This window comes from Mercenaria mercenaria, chromosome 12 (assembly GCF_021730395.1).
Source record: "Mercenaria mercenaria strain notata chromosome 12, MADL_Memer_1, whole genome shotgun sequence".
In the NCBI taxonomy this organism is placed as follows: domain Eukaryota; kingdom Metazoa; phylum Mollusca; class Bivalvia; order Venerida; family Veneridae; genus Mercenaria; species Mercenaria mercenaria.
In genome coordinates, this window is record NC_069372.1 from 80,001,584 (window position 1) to 80,025,336 (window position 23,753).

Genomic DNA, 23,753 nt, shown 5'->3' on the forward strand with positions numbered 1-23,753 from the left:
CCATGAACACCTTGTAACATCCTTGTTACATCTATATAACACTACTAAAGTCGTTTTACGGCCAAATTTGAGAAATGAGGTGTAACATGTGTAACATTTTGACTACAAAAAGACGGCACTTTTCGACAACGTAACATAAGTAACATCCATTTTACAGCCCCGTAACATCTTGATACATCTATATAACACTACTAAAGACGTTTTTCGGCCAAATTTAAGAAAAGAGGTGTAACATGTGTAACATTTTGACTACAAAAACACGCCACTTTCTTAGACACACGTAATAAGTAACATCCAGTAACAGCCTTGTAACATCCTTGTTACGTCTATTTTAACAATACTAAAATCGTTTTAAAGGCCAAATTTAAGAAATGAGGTGTAACATGTGTAACATTTTGACTACAAAAAGACGCCACTTTTCAGACACACGTAACATAAGTACATCCCTGTAACAGCCCTGTAAATCCTTGATACATCTATATAACACTATAAAGACGTTTTTCGGCCAAATTTAAGAAATGAGGTTTTAACATGTGTAACATTTTGACTACAAAAACAAAGCCACTTCTTAGACACACGTAACATAAGTAACATCCATGTAACAGGCTTTTACATCCTTGTTACATCTTATAACACTACTAAAGTCGTTTTACGGCCAAATTTAAAAAAATGAGGTGTAACATGTGTAACATTTGACTACAAAAAGACGCCACTTTTCAGACACACGTAACATAATAAACATCCATGTAACAGCCCTGTAACATCCTTGATACATCTATATAACACTACTAAAGACGTTTTTCGGCCAAATTTAAGAAATGAGGTGTAACATGTGTAACATTTTGACTACAAAAAAAACGCCACTCTTAGACACACGTAACATAAGTACATCCATGTAAACACCTTGGTAACATCCTTGTTACATCTATATAACTACTAAAGTCGTTTTTCAGCCAAATTTAAGAAATGAGGTGTAACATGTGTAACATTTTGACTACAAAACGACGCCACTTTCAGACACACGTAACATAAGTAACATCCATGTAACAGCCCTGTAACTCCTTGATACATCTATATAACACTACTAAAGACGTTTTTCGGCCCAAAATTTAAGAAATGAGGTGTAAACATGTGTAACATTTTGACTACAAAACACGCCACTTCTTAACACACGTAACATAAGTAACATCCATGTAACAGCCTGTTGTAACATCCTTGTTACATTATATAACACTACTAAAGTCCCTTTTAAAAACGGCCAAATCTAAGAAATGAGGGGTAACATGTGTAACATTTTGACTACAAAAAGACGCCACTTTTCAGACACACGTACATAAGTTAACATCCATGTAACAGCCTTGTAACATCCTTGTTACATCTTTTATAACACTACTAAAGTCGTTTTTACGGCCAAATCTAAGAATGAGGTGTAACATGTGTAACATTTTGACTACAAAAAGACGCCACTTTTCAGACACACGTAACATAAGTAACATCCATGTAACAGCCTTGTAACATCCTTGTTACATCTATATAAAACTACTAAAGAGTATTTCGGCCGAATTTAAGAAATTAGGTGTAACTGTGTAACATTTGTAACATTTTGCCCACCAAAAGACGCCACTTTTCAGGGCACACGTAACATAACATCCTGTAACAGCCTTGTAACATCCTTGTTACATCTTTTAACACTACTAAAGACGTATCTTTGGCCAAATTTAAGAAATGAGGTGTAACATGTGTAACATTTGACTACAAAAAGGCGCCTCTTTTCAGACACACGTAACATAAGTAAAATCCATGTAACAGCCTTGTAACACCTTTGTTACATCTATAATAACACTACTAAAGTCGTTTTAAAAGGCCAAATTTAAGAAATGAGGTGTACAAGTGTAAAAATTTTGACTACAAAAAGGCGCCTCTTCTCAGACACACGAACATAAGTAACATCCATGTAACAGCCTTGTAACATCCTTGTTACATCTATATAACACTACTAAAGACGTTTTTCGGCCAAATTTAAGAAATGAGGTGTAACATGTGTAACATTTTGACTACAAAAAGACCCTTCTCAGACACACGTAACATAAGTAACATCCATGTAACATCCTTGTAACATCCTTGTTACCCTCTATATAACATTACTAAAGACGTATTTCCGTCAAATTTAAAAATGAGGTGGGAACATGCGTAACCTTTTGGCTACAAAATGAAAGCCTCTTCCAACAACGAACATAAGTAACATCCTGTAACATCCTCGTTACATCTATATAACACTTACAATAATTGAATTCCGCTTAAGCTGGCGTTTGGGGCGTGAAGGGTGTTGCATATTACCTCTTATTAACAGACTCAATCATACCCAGTCTGCTAACATTTGGCTTGTTACGTTTCTGGCGCTTGCAATGAAACTTTGTCAACCAATTTTAAGACAAGTGGGCCATTATGACCCAGGATCGCTCACCTGAGTAATATGAGCTACATATATCAAATGTCAAACTGATGCTAAAATATTAAAAAGTAGGTCAGTAAGTTACATTCATAGTCGCTGAAAGTCAGCTTTAAGATCAGTGTGCAAAACTGTACATGTACATAAGATACAAGGCTGTATCTTAAAGAAAACAATACAAATATGCTTACCTGGAACGGTCCCAAAGAGGTTGGCACTTGTATCACATGGCACAGTTCTGCTCTAGGTAGGCCTGCACTTACAGCATTCCAGTTTGGTATCCAGATCATGGATGTACTTTCTGGATCAACCTTAAAACATAATACATAGCATTTATCAAACAAGAGATGATTACCAACATATAGCGACATTTTATAAGTCTACAATGTCATGTCTTCTTAACATGTAGCCATACAACCAAAAATAACTGCGTTTGCATTTTCTCTGCAGATCTATACTTTCCGTGTATGGTATGGCAGTTCAGGAATCCATAAAAAACAGCATTTAACTACTTGTTTGATGGTAGTTATTGACTTCTTATATCATCTCCAAGGAGAATAAGTTGTACTATTGATTTCATATAAGGCAGATACAGATTACTTTCTGAAAAGAATACATTAAACTTAAACTTCCACAAAGCCATGAAATGAATTTTAGTAAATCCTGATTGAAAACATTTACTTCATTAATACATTTTCTAATTCAGGTTTATCAATGGTATTAAGTTTTGAAACATACCAGCTTTCCACTACTCATCTCAACCACCTGGTCTGGATTCAAGAAATAGAGTTCCGGATCATCCTCCTGGTACCCTGCAGTTGTTATTAGGGTCTTCTTTACTCCTTCATTGTTCAGACGCATTTCATCATCCAACATTGTATTCAACATGAATAGCTCCTCTGCTCTGAAGTAGCATAATAGACCTTTCTCGACAAAGCTGTTATTTAGAGCAGTCTGCAATGCGTATGAGTTAGAGAGGTCCTTGGAGCGGAAGTGAGCCAACCTGAAATTCAATAAAACAAACATTACACTTGTGTAGAAATGCTTTCTGAAAATATCACAACTGTGAGGTACATTAACTTGTAATGATATTTAGATTAAGGTAGTTCTGCATGTTTGATAAAACGGAAGTGATGGCTAACGTCATTTATCCAGAAACACAGAATAAAGCCTGGATTCGGTGTTCAGAAATGAAAATCATTTTATAATTTAATCGCAACCTGTGAGTAAAATTATTACAATAACACTGTTGCTATATTTATCTAAAGTCAAAATATGGTCCATATTTGTTCGAATCAGTCTAGCCAAAAAATCAAGCACACGACTTGCTAAATTTTCTAGGTATATTCTGAAGTTGTTAAAATTAAATCAAATGCTACATTGTTGAAAAATTCAGTCTTATCTGCAGAGCTACCTTAAGAGACAGAGATTTTATCTCAATTCATAATGTTTTAAAATTTTAACAGGGCAATATTAACATTAATAATGCAAAATTTTAAACTTGTTGCATTTTGATTTAAATAAATGCCATAATTTGAATTAATTTCAATTAAAAGCTTTCTTAGTTACAACAGTAAACGTTTGATGAGAAGGAGTTTCAATCCAATATTATTATGAAGCTGCAACTATAATACAGTTTGATGCCTCAGAATTAGAAGGGCGTTAGTGGAAAATCATAGTTTTCAGCAAAACGATAAACACTGTCTATGACAGATAAGCCCTTAGGCTACTACTTCTTTAGAAATAATAAAGGTTTAAGTGGACCCTTCTGGTATAACATTTATGTGCAGATACGCCCCTCTTTTACTATGATTTTGAACTTTTTTACTTACACCCTTTTCTTATTTGTGAATTTGGTCAACACAGCAGTTTGTAACAAAAAAAATTTTTTTAATGGGATAATGCCCCTTGATATTTAGTTTCAAAAAATGTATAATTCATAAAAGGATGTAACTAACACTTACACCCTTCTAAATCTGTGGCATCAAGTTGTACAGAAAACAATTTTTCAAATAATATAACATTTTGTTATGTAGTTATTTACCCCTATTATACAGTTGGTCGGTATGCAAACTTTTTTTTTAAATTTGATAAAGTCACAATAAAATTTAATACAACCAGTAGTTATCTAACTTTATTGGAGTTGTCTGATGGAAAGCAGTGCGATGTTTAAATCCATGACATAACGTGGGCACTGTGATACAACTGAACAGATGCTATTAACTAACTCTTAGTTTGAGTATGTGACTGTCCATCATTAAATTATAATTGTAATTGGACCCAGGTCTGGTACAGTCTCAACCGGATACAGACTTAAAACCAAATTGAAAATAAGAGCAATAAGACCTTTCTATCGTTTGCTATAGTATCATAATATCATTAAATGAATTTTAAACATGGCTTCCAAGGGACCCAATATGTAAGATATATTATGGCTATTTCTAAACATTTCTGATTTTGAATCTGTAAGATTTCAATCTTTCTGAGCAAAACAATCAAGTATTGCTTTAACTCTTAAAAAATGCAATTTTTTTGTACTGAACCCTGGTGCTTGAAAATGTTTCAAACAATTTGAAAGTAGATTAAATTGTCTGACTTTTACTGTAACTGCCAGAAATGTATTTCAAATCAAATCTTGTCAACTCAACAAACGAAAAATCGAGGCTATCCTGTACAGACTAAAGACTAAAGAATATGGATCTAACTTTATGAGTTCGAGTGGGAAACAGGAGTAGATAACTCTTGCAACCATGTTTCCTGACTTGGATTTTAGCACCTATGCCTTATTCAAAGTAGAATACTTCTATGCATACACAGTTTCTTGGATGAAACCACACATATCTGGTACCATTTTGAAGACACACTTTAAGAGGAATAATTTGATTTTGAACTTTTGATTGACCATGATGAAAAAAAGTGCCATCAAGTAGAGGCAGGCATTCAACCAATAGAGGATCACACATTTCACGAATAATCAAAAGGTTGTTTATTTTGCTTAACAAGAGCTGTCCGTAAGACAGCCAAGCTCGACTATTCGAAATATTGTCCCAGAGGCAGGAAAATATTACCTAAAAAGGTTAAATATCAAAAGAGTTTTAAGTTCAAAAGGGGGAATAATTTGACCAAAATGCATATCAATTGTGGGACTTGCTGCTATCAACTAGTTTTATAACCCCTAAGGCACATGTGAAGTTTCAATTCAATATCTGCATTAGTTTTGGAGATAGAAACTCGCATGTAAAACTTTAACCAGAAAGTCCAAAAGGGGGCATAATTTGCCCAAAATACATGCCAGAGTTATGGAACTTTATCCAGTGAGGTTAGTAATTGATCTAGAAAAAGAAAAAATAAGTTTCAAATCTATATGCCTTTTAGTAATAGCTGTATGTACTTGCACGCAAAACTTTAACCAGAATTTGCTAAGTCCAAAAGGGGGCATAATTTGGCCAAAATGAAGGTCAGAGTTATGGGACTTGCTGCTATCAACTAGTTTTATAACCCCGAAGACACATGTGAAGTTTCAAATCAATATCTGCATTAGTTTTGGAGATAATAACTTGCATGTAAAACTTTAACCGAAATTTTCTAAGTCTAAAAGGGGGCATAATTTGCTAAAAATACATGTCAGAGTTATGGAACTTGACCCAGTGAAGTTGGTAATTGATCTAGAAAAAGAAAAAATAAGTTTCAAATCTATATGCCTTTTAGAAATACCTGTATGTACTTGCATGCAAAACTTAACCAGAATTTTCTAAGTCCAAAAGGGGGCATAATTTGGCCAAAATGAAAGTCAGAGTTATGGGACTTGCTGCTATCAACTAGTTTTATAACCCCGAAGACACATGTGAAGTTTCAAATCAATATCTGCATTAGTTGCATGTAAAACTTTAACCAAAATTTTCTAAGTCCAAAACGGGGCATAATTTGCTCAAAATACATGTCAGAGTTATGGGACTTGTCCCAGAGAGGTTGGTTATTGACCTAGAAAAAGAAAAAATAAGTTTCAAAGCTATATGCCAGTAATTGATGGCTGTATGTACTTGCATGCAAAAACTTAACCAAGGTGTGACGCCGACGCCAGGGTGAGTAGAATAGCTAGACTATTCTTTGAATAGCCAAGCTAAAAATGCAAATTGATGCTTGATTTAATGTTGTTGTCGTTAACTGGCAAAATTAGATACATAAATAATATCATATAAACCTTACAAACGAAAATTCGAATATATCATTTTTTGGCCATCAACTGATCAACAAAATACCTCAAAATCTTATCATCTGTCTTACATGCCCTAATTTTCAACCTGCATTAAAATGACATGTCTGACAAAGATAGAAGCAATATTAGGGCGTATTTATAATGAAAAAAACGAGATAAAGGAACACTTTGGTCCTTTCATTTGACTTTTTCTCTGATGTTTTATTTGGAATGTTCGAATATAGCCTTAATTCATTTTGCCCATCTGGATGACTTCTTTTCTAGTTGTCATCCCTCTAAGCCCTACTCTTTTCTGCATTTTACTATTAGGAAAACGAATATTTTAAAAAATCCAAAAGTCACTTAATTATAATACAGGTCAGACTCACTTAAACATTAATATTCATGTAGAAACTTAATATGGGTTGAAGTTAATCCATAAAATTAAATAAAAGACTTAATTCTATGAAAATATGATGTGACACGTGCGAAGTTATTTCTGCCCTGACGTCGGTTTCAATAATATCAGACTGCTGATAACACTAAATTACTGATTCAGAAGTTAAACAATTTAATGTGGGATTTCCAAACAGAAATGTGCCGAATAAGTTTGTAAGTGACAGAGACAGCCATAGTCAAAAGTTACCACGCTGTCCCGAAACGTTCTATTATTCGGACAAGTTCGAATAGTGAAACAGTAAACGAATATATTTATATAATGAATGAATATCCGAATGTTCAAATATTTGTTGCCATCTCTAAAAATATGATAAACTATGTGAACCCCTATTGGTAAAACAAATTCTCCTATTGGTGATTTGGACAGGTCTGAAAATTTCTTCTTACTTCAAACATAAGAAAATTCAAATATTTATTATATGCCTAAAGTTTAAATTGTTAGCAAGTTTAAAATTCATTAAAGTCTGAACATTCGCTACATGCTAAAAGTGTTGATGTCGCTATTGCCTAGTTTTCTGCATTATCTAAATTTCATTTCTCTGAATTATACTAATTGTTGACTGTTGGGTGTAACCCCAGGTTGGGTAAGGTATTTAATTTAGCTTATATAGCTACACATGGCTAAAAAGTGAACAAAAGAAATGTATATTTTTCTCACCCTTCCTCATATTTTTAACACGAGCATCCTGTCACTGTGTCAATCTATTCCACACAATTTTCTACACAGAATTGATCAAGCAAGTACAACATTTACCGATGCAGTTATTGTTAATTGCTTTGTTTAATTGGAGAATTAAGCCCAGTTATGCAAGTAACCACAATAGCCTGTATTAAACAGCTAGAGTGACTTTAAGGCTAATGTAAATAGAATCAAAGTTTAACATCCCTTAATGGTAGTTGTCTGACCATTACTAGATCAATTTCTAAGAATTTATCTTATGTTACAAGTATGCACAATTTTGTTTGATTGCAATTAATGTCAGTTAGTTATTGTTGACACAAACACTGAACACAAAAACAACTTGTCTTAGCCTAACAACAGTGTGATGACCATGCAGTGTTTATACACAGGCACGGGTCCAGTGTATATTTTTTTGTTTAATATAATTTTTTCACACAAAATGAAAAAAAAATCGATGACAAAAAATCCGGTCATAGTGTCATTTACATTGAAAAGGTGAACTATGCAAGCGTAACGCTATGGGAAGCTACTCGGCAAACTTGTGGAATATTTCAAAATCGGAGTTTATACACTTGCAGCCGCTACCTGCATGATCGCACCTTTGAAACATTTAAAGCCATCCATAAATACTAAACTGACCCCATAAATTGCTTTGAAATACACAGAACAAGTCTCTAGGAGCGAAATATTTCAAATATCCCCGGCGATTTCAGCTGCCAAACGAAGTGATAAAAAACCAGGAACACGTCCACTATAAAATCACCGGGGTTAACTGAAATATATCGCTCGTAGAGACTTGTACTGTGTTTTTCAAAGCAATTTATGGGGTCAGTTTAGCATTTATGGAAGGCTTTAAATGTTTCAAAGGTGCGATCATGCTTGTAGAGGCTGCAAGTGTATAAACTCCGATTTTGAAATATTCCACAAGTTTGCCGAGTAGCTTCCCATAGCGTTACCCTCACATTTCACCTTTTCAATGTAAATGACACTATGACCGGATTTTTTGTCATCGATTTTTTTTTCATTTGACTAACATATTTAAAGTATATTTGTGTGAAAAAATTATATTAAACAAAAAAATATACACTGGGCCCGTGCCTGTGTGTTTATATAGTGCATTAAGCTGGTAGGAGGAAATCATTTGAAACTATTATTGCATGGAATTTCCATGAAAAATGTGCAAGATTAAATCTTCATTCAATTCTTTTCACCTCCCTTGGATTGGTTACACATTATCAGGCCTCCTAGCAGGCCTAAACAAAAATAAAGGTTTTTATAAAGACTCCAATCTATGGAAATAAAGGCCTTTTAGTGTAAAATATTAAAAAATAAAGAGTAAATAAAGGCTATTTTTGTCGGAATTCCCGTTGAAAACATATAATATATATAGGTATTTACTACATGTATGTGGTCTGGTGAACACAACAGCATTCTGAAAAACTCAAGATGAAAGATACACAAGCAGTATCCTAATAACAACACTTAAAAGGGGGGAAGAAATACAGTAGTATAACCATTTCTAGCTTTAAACTGGCACGGCAAGCAGTCTGAACAAAAATATAGGTTTTGAGTGAAAATTACAGGCTCTTTGGCCGTTTTAAAGGTTTTTTCAGAAGATTTAAAGGTTTTAAAGGTTTGCTCTGAAATTAAAGGTTTTTAAAGGTTTTAAAGGTTTCACTAGGAGGCCTGCATTATACATGCAAGCTATAAAACATGTTGTGCGATATCACAGATCTGTCACAAATGACAACTTTCTAATCATAGGAAAGCTTAGCTTAGGAAAGAAGAGCTGAAAATTAGAAAAATAATGTTTGTTTTGTGTACTTATCAGATGATTTACTTTGTGCGATGAAAGGATAAATTGAAATTATTTTTGAAAAAAATGCATCAGTAAATAATTTATTTTATTTCTCTGAAATTTATGTTACAAATGCCAACTTCTGTCAATATGCAAGTAACTAATATGCACCTACTTACAATTTAAGAGTAATTAATGGAATTGTGCAGTTCATTTGTTCAATTTTTAGCCATATACTAGATAGCTATATTAGAGTGGGCAGACCAATGCTCGGCGTAAAAACTACATATTTTAAATCTAAAAACTGATTTTACATTATCTTACCGTACTTTTTTATCGTCAGTTTGTAGAACAATCTTTGAGTATTCAACCATATTGTTTACATCTTTCTAGTCACACCATGACGTAATAGGCGGGAGCTAAAAATAGTACCAGTAAAACTTGTGCGGTTCATGCGGAAGTATACCAACGCTCGGCGTACGGCATATTAATCTGCAGGTTGTAATTTTGAACTATTTATGTATTAAAGTGAAGTATAAGACATATCTAACACAAGACGTAGGTTGTATTGATTAATTGATTTTTTAAGTACATAAACATGTACGTAAATTACCCCTCTCTCTATTCTGCATCTATAAGTTGAATAAACACATTTTATACAACAATTATCTTAAGGAATTCATTTGAAAATACTTTATCACAATTCTGTGAGTCTAACTTCAAGAAATCAATAAATTATGATATTTGATGATTTATTTCCATTATTTTTGGAAATCTTTTCAAAAGTGTCATTAGTCCACATAGTATATCAATTACTTCGACAGCATAAGCCACAGAAAAGTGCAGTACAATGGGTCCGTATAAAATGCCATGATAAGGGTTTATAGTTTATTTAAGTATAAAGAAATAAAATAATTAAAAAGAAAAATGCTTTTTTTCTCCATAATTCGGCCTGCAAGCTACTTTTTTAATACCTGTTTTACCAGAAAATCTGTTTTAATGAGAGTAGAACACAAAACTGAACGGCTTTTAGCCTTGCATCGTCTGCTCTACTGTGACCACGTGACCATACCGGAAATGAACCGCACTTGGATAAAATTACGCGTGATGTAAACAAACGAAAAGGGACTCATAAGAGCTGATATTTTAAACATATATTAAGAAATTCCCAGAGAAACGTGATATACGCCGAGCGTTGGTATGCGCCGAGCATTGGTCTGCCCACTCTAGCTATAAAAAGCTAAATTTAATTTAATTCCTTCCCCAACCCACAGGACTCTGAAATTCTATCAGTAAGACCATAGAAGTCTATCTTTACAAAAAATACCCCCTATATATAGTTTTACATATATATATGTATAGGGTGTATTTTTTGTAAAGATAGACTTCTATGGTCTTACTGAAAGAATTTCAGACTCCTGTGCCCAGCCTGAACCCGTAGAAGTAGAAATTAGTTACTAAGTTAGTCATCATTCTGCTTTACCCTAAAGCAGTACTCTGGCCTACTACCACATTTCTGTTAACTGACATGGAAGAAAAGGTACCAGAATACAATAAGATTTTACAGGGCCACCATTTATGATTGCAAGGATACATATGGGCGAAAAAGCTGGCATAGAGAAATCACATATCTATCAAGAGGAACAGTCCTGCATACTTTCACTTTTTTCCATTATTTTTCTGTAGCAAAAAAATCTAGTATTTCTAAAGTAATGTATAATCTAAATTTGTGAAACAGACCAGGCTATATAAAAGCAAAGCAAATTCACATGATAAGTTTTATTTCTTTAACATGTACAGCAAAGTACAAAATATAGAATATATATTGCAACTTATTTAACTATTCATTGATTTAATAGATCAATATGGCTATGACAGACAAGAACATACTAAAATATCTTTTTTAACAATAGCAAATGCATTGTCTTCAACAATGTTTTATAAACCAACATCTGATATATATAACAGGCACCTTCTATTTCATATGCTCCCTTCCAGTATTTTCAAGTATATGCTTTCAATTAACAGTTTATATTCATCATGATAAAAGATGTAGCCTTTCAATTTGTCTTATTTTAAAATCTTTCTGTTTTCTATAGACTTTTTTGTTTTATATTCTTTTTCAACAAAATCAAAGGGCCATTAATCTACCTGGGTCAAATTGAGTATTAGGGGGCATAAGACTCACAGAAATATGTCAGCGATATGCAACGATACACATTAACAAACTTGCTAAGAAGTTGTTAACAATCTAAAAAGTTAGTAAAATATCTAAGAATAAAGCATTCAGGAGTTATTAAACAAAGTTCAATAGAGAGCTTTGTACCTTTTAGGAAGCTAGTACTAGTAGTCCTGCTATAGAAAATTATACGTTACAAAAGCATTCACTACTACAAATATATATTTAATCTGCATTAAGGAATAATGCATTATTTTGGATGTTTTTCAAGATCTCTATTTAGTAGTGAAGAACAAATTATGGGCAAATTGTTGAATAGATCTATTCTTAGCTAAGTGCAAAACAATGTATATTTCACTAATACCAATACCAGTTTGTGAATTTCTTCTTTATATTTTGTGCACATGTTCTTGCAAAATAATTTTTGTAATCTGTGTCCCTTCAATGAAGTTCTGTTCTGTTGTGTTCAAACAAAACATGACTGTCTTTGACAAACCCAAACTACAGAGAGGTGAAATAATAATGTTCCTCAGAAAAAGACAATGACTAAAAAACCGGGTAACTATACAATGCCAGCATATAATAGTATCTAAAGGAGCAAAGGGACTTTAATTGAGGAGCTCCAGGCTGTTGGCAGAGAATTCTATTCATTATCATAATTATTTGTAAAGTGCAGAACCTGTGATAAAGCACAGGGTTTTAAAAAAATCAGCATATTCTAAAAAAGTTAGCCAACTAATACTGGACAGTGTGGTTTGAAATAAAGGATCACAGTGGGGCACCACTTGGGTACCGTCAATGACAAGCACACTTCCCAGAAGAGATTGTTCTTCCTATCAGTTTCTTGTAATTTATCACTGTATAATAACACATTAAATTTCCTAAAGAGGGGTTAAAATTATATTAAAAAAAGTACAAAAAGGCAGACAACTTCATCATTATTCTTGGAGATTCATTGTTATTGTGTTATTCAACAATTCTTAGGCATAAAAAAAATTGTTTGTTTCTAGTATCCCGACTTACCCTAATTTTTTTACCCGACCCTAAATGTTTTTATGGCCTTGAATATTTTTTTCAACTTTTTAGCAAAAAAAATTCAAAACTGCCTTTTGTATGCTCTAAACATGGTCAGTGATGTTAGAAATCAACTTAGTGATGCTCTAAAGGCATAATACCCTGATTTGTATTCAATTTTTGACACAAATAATTTCTGAAAAAGTCTCCCGTATTAAAAAAAAAAATCCAAGAAAAAAATTTTCCGACCTAAATTCCCTAATTTTTTTTAGCATGTTACCAGAAACAAAGAATTTTTTTAGGCCTTAACAACATGTACAATAATACCAAGTTACATCAAAATTCTTTCAGTAGAATCAATACATGAATAATAAAGTTTAATTTTAACATAATTTTTCTGAAGATCAAAAGCAGAAGACAATTACCTGAATGTAGTTATAGAAAATTATTTTTAACAAAATTACAGTAGATAATTAGCAGGTTAATGTGGTGATAAAAGGTTGCTTAAATTTTAAAACTGCAAAGTAATTAGGAGCACTTAAGTTGTTAGCAACAGATCTTTATTAACACTGCACCCAAAAGCAATTAATACTTCTAACAAATGTCATCAATACAACACTTCTTAGGACTGTAAATGGCCCTTTTAATTTGTTTTAATACTATCTTGTTTGTTTAAATTCAACAATACAATACAGAGTTGTTAAATGGTGTAAAAGTTTGTAATTAATTTCTGTTAAATTCTATTAAACCAAATAAACACAGTAACATCTCCAGGTTAAAATGACAAATCAACTCAAATGTTGCTTCCTATTTCTTTATAGAGAGTTGATGTCCTACAATCGTCATTTTCATCTAGACATCAACCCTTCATAATTTCATCTAACATTTCTGTCTTTTATAGGTTATTATTCTCTCTATTTCCTCGATAAATGAAAGCATTTACATGATAAATATAAAGTACAGGAAAGAATACATCTGTGTAGGTTATAAGCTGGAAGATTGTGCACTTTGTAGAAGAGTTTTTGTTTCTTTATGATTCTTGTGCATCATATCGTAATATTACAATTCTGATGTAGAACCCATCACTGCATGAAGTATTTTACAAAATATAGGCTGATATTTATGAAACTTTACCAGTGGTGATTTTAATTGTACTTATCATAACTTTTTATTTTTTGTTTATTTCTTAAAATAGTTGTCTCTTGAATGCTGACATGATACACATATTTGTTTGGTGTTTGCTGCAAAATTACTGGAGCGTGTTGAACTTTATGCATTTTTGCATTTAAAACATGTACACATTGACCTATTTTGTAAAAATGCATGTAAAGAACAAGGTTAAAGCTGTGCCAACTAGAACTGATATAAAAGTGAATATAATGTCAATGTAGACGAAAGTAAACTTTTCTGAAACTTTTTTAGTTGACAATTTCATAAATAATAATTGTAATGTTCTCATACAATGTTCTGAAGCATATGGCAAAAAACACTGGACCTAACAAATTGTATTCATTATGCACGTATTCATAATATAAATATTGAAAAATACTTTCTAAAAACATGCAGATGATAGCCAATAAGACGTTCAGATGAAATAAGGCAAAGCGTCAAACGGAGCTTGACGACTTTGTTACAATGAAACTATTCGCTACTGAAAATGAAGTGGAGATTCTTGAGAAAGTACTCTAATAAAACAAAGTGAGTAAATCGCTGATTATGCCTCTGTGGTCACAATGAAAGTAGTCCATATCAGTATATACAGTGCAGCCTCTGTAGAACAACACCCTTTTGGAGATACAAATATTGACTGCTATGTAAAGGTTGTTGTTCTGAAGAGGTACATATGATAGTATATTTCAACTTAGGTAAATTTTGATGATGTTGTTATAGAGACTGTTATAATTTACAATCTAATTTACCATAAAAAGGGTTGTTAGAGATGGGTTCTATATCTAAAATGTTTCCTTATATATAATAGTAAGGTATCAGATAAAAATCCAAGTTCTTCTAAGAAGTGCACTATTCAAGTCTATTTTCAGTTTTATAGCCTCCACTAAATTATAAACACAATATAAATAAGTACATTTGTCATAAATATTACAGCAAATGCAGTGTTATAAGTGTACAAAATATACCAGAATATCTGTCATAAATAACAACATCAGATGTCAATATTATACAATATAATCGGTTAAAACCAAATAGATGAAAGAAAACATTTGTGTTAACTTTTACTAGAAATTTATTGTTGGACATCACATAAGATAGTCTTAATCAAAACGAAATATTAAGACGACTTAGATGTACAATAAAATCTAAATTTACTTGGCAAAACTGCCCATTATAACAGTTGATAGTACAGACAGTATCAAAACTGTATCACACCATACATAAAAACCATTAAAAATAAATATTTTCAAAATTATTTCATTTTCAGTCTATTCTTTTTTGCAGCCATAATATAAATGGGCAATAATTAAAATTTCAAGATCTTGTATGTCTGTTTTCATTGCTGTTCTTGATATAAAATCTCTACATGCATTCAGTGACTTACATAAGCATTAGTATTCTTGAAATAGTAAAGACAACTAGGTGTGATTCTTTTTGAAAATGTCAGTATCTTGATTTTTTTCTTTACTAATGCTGGTATTGCTAAGGAATTGCCAATATGAAATTCTATCTATAACTAAAGATATCTTAAGTAGCAATTACAAAATAAAGGTTTTCAAATGGTGCAAAATCTAAAACCACAATTCAGCTGGGGAAACTGTCAATTTCTTTCTTTCAAACAAACACAATTTCTATTCTTGTTGAACTTTGTTACAACTTTCTATACACCGATGTTATCAAACCTTAACTGAGGTAAACTAGGTTCCTTGCCCTGCTTCCTGCACTTTGAAGTATACAAGTTTCTCCTTTTCACCATCCGATGCAGGTAAAACAAATGATGCATCTGGGTCATAGAATTGACAATTTTTTTAAAGCGGCTAAGCCATGAGAATGTTTGCTCTGCTGCCTGTGTATTATAGCCTGTTGGAAGTACATCAGGATTATATTTCCTTTTACATGCAGTGTTTACATGGTTAGGCAAATGAAGTTTGTCAATAACTTTCTTAATAAGCTTCCAAAGACTTTCATACGGACTTCACGAGCACACTTTAATCCATCCAAATGACACATATTGTCATATGCCAAGAAGTAATTTTCAAGATGCTCTTCTAGGTGGTCTTGGGAAACACTTTTGACATCTTCATATATAACTTTAATTGTCTGAAGAAACACCTGTGAAGGGCTTTCTGACCTGCAATTGATCAAATAAAGGATATTAAACAAATAATATTGACAGATTTAACACATGAAATTATATTCTTTAATAATAGCTGTAAAAAATTATAGGACAAGAGCTAAAAATGTCAAACATGTACCCAGAATGTGGTTCCACAAGCTAAGGTAGCGGACTACCTTAACATGCGGTACTTAAAAAAAAAATCAATAGAAAGGTAGACTATCACAAGAATACACATTCCTCTTGTTAATATTTATCTGTATGTGATGTAACGATTGATGAATAATACTACCATCATAGGTATATATGCAGCAGATTAGTCTGTTTGATTCAGATGTAGAAGAACATATTTGCAAGCATCAAATCAAGAAATGTGTAATTTTGATACAGATGCATTTTGTTTATATACTTTGTATATTTAAACTGCGTATTCTACAAAATAACGATTATTTAAAATGCATTTTCTACAAAATCAATTTACATAAATAGGCAGTTTATACCTGCCGCTTTATCAGAATTTGGTACAACACTGACACGCAAGTCTTGAACTCCTGGTTAGTTGTGGCTGTTATTTAAATTTGAATGTACTTTTCCAGTATGAAAATTCTATCATTAACTTCGGTGAAGAAATGAACATACTAAAGATACAACATCTTTTGATAAATATCAAGAGCACACAGCCTGACCTTCAACTCGGATATGGGGTCAGGCAATAAAATACGGTTTATATAATAGTAGCTCAATCTGGGATGCTGTATTTGGCATCGGTGGATTCTGCCAGGTGTGATCTCATCCAGTGTAACCAGTCCTTGCAAAAGCCATGAGAGCCGAACACAAATTTTCAGATGTAGCTAATGTTGCAATGACCATTTTATTAAATACCTTCACCTTTTTGTTTGTTGTTTTTGTTATGTACAAAATATTAAATGTTTGCAAATGTTTAAATAGTAATAAGTGATGTTTTTGTGTGCACTATTTATAGAACTGTCAGGTTAAGCATATTAAATGGAAGTAGACAGGCAGCATGCAATTTACAAAAAGGTACACTTCAGATTTTTTTCTGCCTGTTCATATTAACATGTGAATGACAAAGTGTATTCTTGAAAAAATTCATATAGGTACATAATAAAAAAGTCTTACTTGAACAGTGGATTGAAATACATTATGTGACCACCACCAGTCACACACATGAAATGACCTCTTGACCTTTGGCGTAGCTTGCCTTTCAGCCCTATATCTTTGTTACAGTTGCTGTCTACATCATCTTCACCATTCAATAGAAGTGGGTTCACTTTTTGCACGAGGCTGCTAGTACCTGCACAAAAAATCAGGGCATATCATTTATAAAGAATATACGATGAATCATAATGCAACTGGAAAATGAGTTCGAACATTCATGCCAAGTTACATTAAAATCCCACCAAGCATTAAGAAGAAATGCCCTGGAAAAACTTTTTCTTCATTTGACATTGACCATGCTGTAAAAAGTTCCCGGGCCAGAAAAATTTGGGGACAGCACTGAAGGATCCCAAAAGCACAACACCACACTCCCAAAGTTTGACAAAGTAAGCACACCAAAAGCGGTGGACGAAAAAGTTTTGGGCAATTACATTTTTTGTGGATTTGGGGTTAAACTTGCATACATGGCAATGTGCAACACGGGGGTAGAAAGTGTTAAAATTTCAGCCCCCAAAACATAAAAAAATTCGACAAAAAAAGGAATGGTATGCACATACTTTGTTTGTTTCTGGACAATTTTTATGTGAAGTTACGAAAGTTAACAAAATATAAAAAATTGACAGAAAAAAAAAGGTTGCAGAAAAATTTAAACCCCAAGAAAGGGTTACACCAACGTAAACCACGGGACGAAAAAGAACCCCCCCCTATTCTCCCAATAAAGCTAAAAATGTACTTTTGCAAAAACCCTTTGACATGGTGTTGGTACACCAATTTGAAGTTTTAAAGCTTTATCTAAATAATTTTTTGTCAAAATTTGGGGAATGTACGAAAAGTTTAACCAGTATTGCAGACATTGTGGCGGTAGGTAGCCTATTTTTTTTCGGATAGTCAGCTAATGAAAATTTTTTTAAAAGTGCATTACCCCCCCAAACCGCATCCCCCCTACACTTATTTGAATGGAAGAATTTAATTGTGTATCTGGGTAAATTGTAAATTTTTCCCTTTTGATTTTCATGATTATCTTTGAGCAAGGTTCTGATGTTTGTGCAGAATATGTTGTGCAAAAAATTAAATTTAAAAACCTTGATGGATGGCGTTATAGCCCACACATGAAGAAACCAATTGGACTTTGATCTCAAAGGGGGTTCCCTTTGCCCTTTTTGAATCATTGACTCGCCCAAACAGAAAAGTAAAAATTAGCCTTAAAAAAACAGAGTACCCAAACTATCCTATACAATTCGATTTTAAAAAAGTCTTATTTTAGTTTTTTTACTATTTATACTTCCCTACTACCTTGTCTCTACAGCCGCTAAGCCTACTCATGGGGGGTCTTTTGATAAAGGTCATTTGCAAAGTAAATCCTTTTCCCCAAATTTGCCTTGTTGGATCTGTAGCGTTGAAACAAAAAAAAAAAACATTACCTTTACATGTGGGAAATCCCTAAATTTTAAAAACAATTATTTTTCATGAATAGGTTTCCCTGGTAAAAGTGATAAAATTTATCCTTAATACTTTAAAAAATCTTTTTTTTATTAACTGGCTGCTGGGTTCATGCGGGGGTATAAAATTTTCAAAACAATTCAAGGGTGAAAAACTCTAAGTTATTTAAGAAACCAGAAAACTGTTCCTGTGCAAAATTTCTATTTTACAGTTGTTTACAAATTTGTTTTTGAATGAGAACAACTAAATTTTACTTCTGAAAAACCCAAAGATTGTAAAAAACCCCGGGATTTTGCTGCAAAGAAATTTTAGCCTGCTGAAAACATTTCGCTTAAAGTAATAATTTTTATGGTTTCAGAAGCAATTTTTTGTTAAGTTTCGGGGCAAAAGGCTTTGATGTAACAGAGATACACTAGTATTTGACTTTCCCAAAAACTTTAAAACAAAAGAAATTCTATTTAAAAAGAGGCAAACTCGCCCAAAATTCAAACGGGACGCTAAGGGGATCTTTTTCCAGTTTGGGATTTTTTGATAGAAAAAGAACTTTTTTAATTTAAAATCAAAGGATTTGATGAAACAGGATATTTGACAGTAACCAACAGTGACGACAACCCTTTTGGGGCAAGTGCAATAGCTCTACCTGTTTTTTTAAAAAAAGTAAAATTTTCTAAATTTTAAAAATTCATGACAATTTTTCATAAAGTGTATGACCCCCAGCTGTATTAAAAACCCCATGCCAAAAAAAACTGCAATGAAGCAAAAAATAAAATAAATCCCCTGTACACCAAAACATGTTTAAAAAAGTTTCTTTCTTCAGGGAATATTATTTTGGTAGAAGTCATGGTACTCTGCAAAATACTGACCCTGGCTGGGTTCTCTGTAATACATTAGGAAGAGCAACAGTGGTTACCCATCAGTTTTTGGGGACTGCCATCAAAAAGGGAAAACATGTTCAATTTCCAGCAGGCATAAATAACTCGAAATTTTTGAAAACCTGAAATTAAATATTTTTCAACAAACCTACGCATGAAAGGGTATTGTTGGTAAATTTGAAAAATTTAATTTTGAGCATGAACTTTTCTGAAATTCAAAGAAAGATCTTTCGGGTTTTCCCAAATAAATTACTGAAATTTACTTGAAATATCTCTGGGTTTTTACAGAAAAAATTTCAGTATTATTAACGCAAATGTCTTTTTGTAAGTAGGGGACTAAAATGCCCCAAACCCCTGTTAAGAAAAACAGACAAAAAGGAAAATCCCTCAGAACAAACCTAAAATTAAAAAGAAACTAGTTTGTAAGATTTTGTTTGTATATTTTTAAGGGGGAACCGCACCAGTTTATGGGAAAAAAGACAGCATTCTTATAAACTAAGGAAAAATTTATAATATAATTTTCAAATTCATTTTAGGGGAAAATTACAGAAAGGTTTGGTATAACATATTTTGAGTGCTAATTTTTGTCTCTCAATGACATGAAATCCTCACAAAAGTGATTAAAGTTAAAAATGTTTTTTTAGGAAAAACCATTGTGATGATTGCATGTTAGAAAACATTACTTCATTTTTGACAAGTTTGTGTATAGATGGGGGAAACTATCCGGGGTTTTTTTGTACATTAAATCTATTTAAGAAGAAAGAGAAACTTGCAATTTTGATTGCCTAGCAAAAGCAAAAAATTTATCCCCTTTTATAGAAACATGTTTTTGATGTGCGCATAGGACTTGGGGGGGTTTGTGACTACGACCGGATATGAAAAAAATTGAAATTTCCTCTGAAGGGGACCTAGCTGGTAATATGTTACATTTTTTTAAACTAAACCCAAGAAAAAAAAAAAAAGGGTTTATAAAAGAACAAATAGTAATGCGAGTATGAAATTAAAAAACACTAAACATTTATTTTGTGAAATCAAAAGAAAGAGCAGACTTTTAATGTATGTGCCTCTATTTTGAAATTTTTCCTTCAGTTTTTTTCGGAAAAAAACTTTTTTGTTTTTAAAAAATTTTTTTTTTTTTTAAAAATTTAAAATCTTTAAATTCTTTTAAAAGAAAAAGATCTGTTTTTACAAAAAATTTCAAAAACAGAAATTTACTGAAATTTTTATAAAATACCCCCTTTTTGGCTATGTGTCAAACTTGAAAGTTGGATTTGGGGGGGATTCATGAAACTTTTTTTAAATTCACACCGGATTTTACACATTAAATTTTTTTATCAGATTGCTTTAATTATATTTTAAAATCAAAATGTAATGCATGATTTCTAATATACATCTTTGCTATGTTTTTTGACGTATTTGTTGAGATTTTTCCAACGAAAACAATGCGTAAAATGTTTGACCCCCGGTATAGTCACATAACCCGCATGCACGGCTTGCTACATTTTTTTGTAAAGCATATGATCATGGCGGTGCAAAAACATGCTGAAAAAATATTTTCTCTGTGCTTCTGCAGACAGCGTTTTAATCGAGAACCGCAAGATATTTTTTCCCCCCTCTATATAACTGTTTAAAATTTGATTCCTTTATTTCACAAAAAATTTTTAAACATCAGCTGGTACAACCCTTCCACGCAGATCATCTATCTCTTTTAAAACCATTTCTTTGTTGAGTTTTTGTTAGGAACTTTTCGTTAGTTTCCTAAAACCAAATTTCATTTTCCATTTTTCTCCGTGTAAAGGCATTAATGGCCTTTCCCCAGACATACAGTATACAAGAAGTCTGCAATAAACAAAACTTGTGTGTTGGGAACGTCACTGAAAAATGTTTCTACATCACTTTGGAAGGAAAGGATCTTTGGGGTTATCATAAGCGACCATTAAGTAAACGTTAAACTTGTCATTAAAACCTTCTTTTCCCGTTTGGAAAACTGAAATACAAATAATTTCAAAGTGAAAAAAATTGGTCATGCGTTTCACATCCTTTAAATAATATCGCCTATAAATGGGGGTTCCCATCATTTAAAAAACCCCAACTTCATTGACAATACGTATCCTGTCGACCTAGGCTGTGCTTTTTTTGAATTAAAAGGTCCTTTACTAAGGGAAGTGAGTGGAAATTTTTTTTTCATAGAAATGCTGCTTCGCAAGAACTAAATAATAAAATTGGAGGTCAAAATTTACAGAAGGTCTTTAAAACTAAAAGAAATGTAGTGTTTAGTTGAATATTTCAACGAATCGACAAAATGCCCCCCAGGTTTTTTTAACTTTCTTCTTACTTATAAAAAAATAATTGTACATATACTGCGATTTATTTGGGAATTTCTACATACCAACTTTCTTTTTTCCCAATAAAATGAAATGTTTCTGTGCTTTTTAAAAAGAAATTAAAATGTTCACTTTCCTTATAGGACCTTTAAGGCAATTTTTCTTTTAAACAACTCCCGGTACAGAGACTGAAAAAACGAAAACACATGCAAAATATAAAGGAGTGCTTTTATTGATTCGGGAATTTTCAAAGTTTCTTATACATAAGCTTACAGTAAATACATGCCTCAAAGGGGCATGGCCTTTTTTAAGGGCAAAATTAAAACATTAATTTAGATTTAAATCCCTAATATTACATATTTTTAATACCAGTATCCAGTGGGGCTTAGAATTGAAATTTCACTTTTTTTTGTATAAGCATTAAGTATATCATTTTACACCGGGCATTCCCATTTTGGTCCTTGGGGCAATTTTTTAAACAGTTAGGTAGAGAGTAAAACCCGTACACAACCCAAAATTTTGGTTGCTACTATCTTTTCAGAAAAGAGGACTTTTCAAGTTTGATAGTAAAAACCCCATTTCTAATATAATGACCATTGTTCAATAAACTGAAAACTACTTAAATATTTAGAAAAAAAAAAACCAAAGATCATTTGTGGTTCTTTTAAATCCATTTGTAGATACTTTAAAAAAATAGAAAAAGGAAAGATGCTCAAGATGCGCAACGCACATCGTGATCCGGGCCCGTCTGATAGCTCAACAGGGAGAAAAAAAATTTTTGGATTGTGGTCATAAATTTGGCACAGGTGAGGTATCTTTCTCTGTGTGTTAAAAGACTTTGCATCGAAATCTTTCTCCCCACCTTGAAATGGGGGGAATTGGTTACTGGCGTTATTTGGGTAAAAAACCCTGTTTTGCCATTGGGTTAATCCCCATGTTATGTAAAAAAATCTCAATTGAAAAAAACTCCGTAAGACAGTGGCAGACTTTCTCATGTTTGTCCGAATTAGGCTTTGCAATTAAAAGGGACATAACTCTACAAAATTCAATAAAGGTTAGGGGAAATTGTTTTCCCCCTGGTGTAGACTTTGTAGAAAAAATAACTTTTTGAGTTTCAAGTCAAAAGCTTTAATAGTAACAGACATATTTGACATATAAAAAAAAATTAAAAAAAAACTAATTTAAAAAAAGGGGCATAATTCTGTCAAAATTCAAAAAAGAGTTTGGGGACTGTTTCTCCTGGTGGTAGACTTTGATGTTAACAGTATTTTAAGTTTCAAGTCAAAAGCTTTGATAGAAAAGGATTTTTGACTTGATCAAAAACTTTAACCAAAAATTCAAAGTTAAAAGGGGAAAATTCTTAAAAAATTCAAACCAGGTTGGGGGAATTATTTCCCCTGGTGTGTTTTTGATAGAAATAACTCTTTTGATTTTCAAGTAAAAAGCTTTAATAGTAACAGAGATATTTGACTTTATAAAAAAATTTTAACAAAAATTCTAAGTTAAAAAGGGGGGCAAAATTTGTAAAAATTCAAAAAGAGTTATGTAGATGTTTCTCCAGGGGTAGATTTTGATGGTAAAACAAGTATTTTAAGTTTAAGTCAAAAGCTTTGATAGAACAGAATATTTGACTTGATCAAAAACTTTAACCAAAAATTAAATTAAAAAAGGGGGAATAATTCTGTAAAAATTAAAATAAATTTTAATGGGACGTTTTCCCCTGGTGTAGACTTTGATGTAAAAACTATTTTAATTTTTAAGTCAATAGCTTTGATAGTAATAGGAATATGACTTTTTCAAAAATTTAAAACCGTGACCCCGGGGCGGTACAATGCTCTATTTTTTTCTTCAAAAGTCGAAAAAAAAGGGCTTTAAA

General features: G+C 32.3%; 1 long non-coding RNA gene across 1 annotated transcript; it reads right to left on the bottom strand.

The window, feature by feature from the left end:
• Positions 1-2,638: 2,638 nt before the first annotated feature.
• Positions 2,639-8,181, bottom strand: LOC123523525 (uncharacterized). Its single transcript, XR_006681126.2, has 3 exons — positions 7,762-8,181; positions 3,188-3,452; positions 2,639-2,760 (listed from the first exon to the last, which is right to left on the bottom strand). It is a non-coding gene; the product is annotated as an uncharacterized LOC123523525 (long non-coding RNA).
• Positions 8,182-23,753: the final 15,572 nt, after the last annotated feature.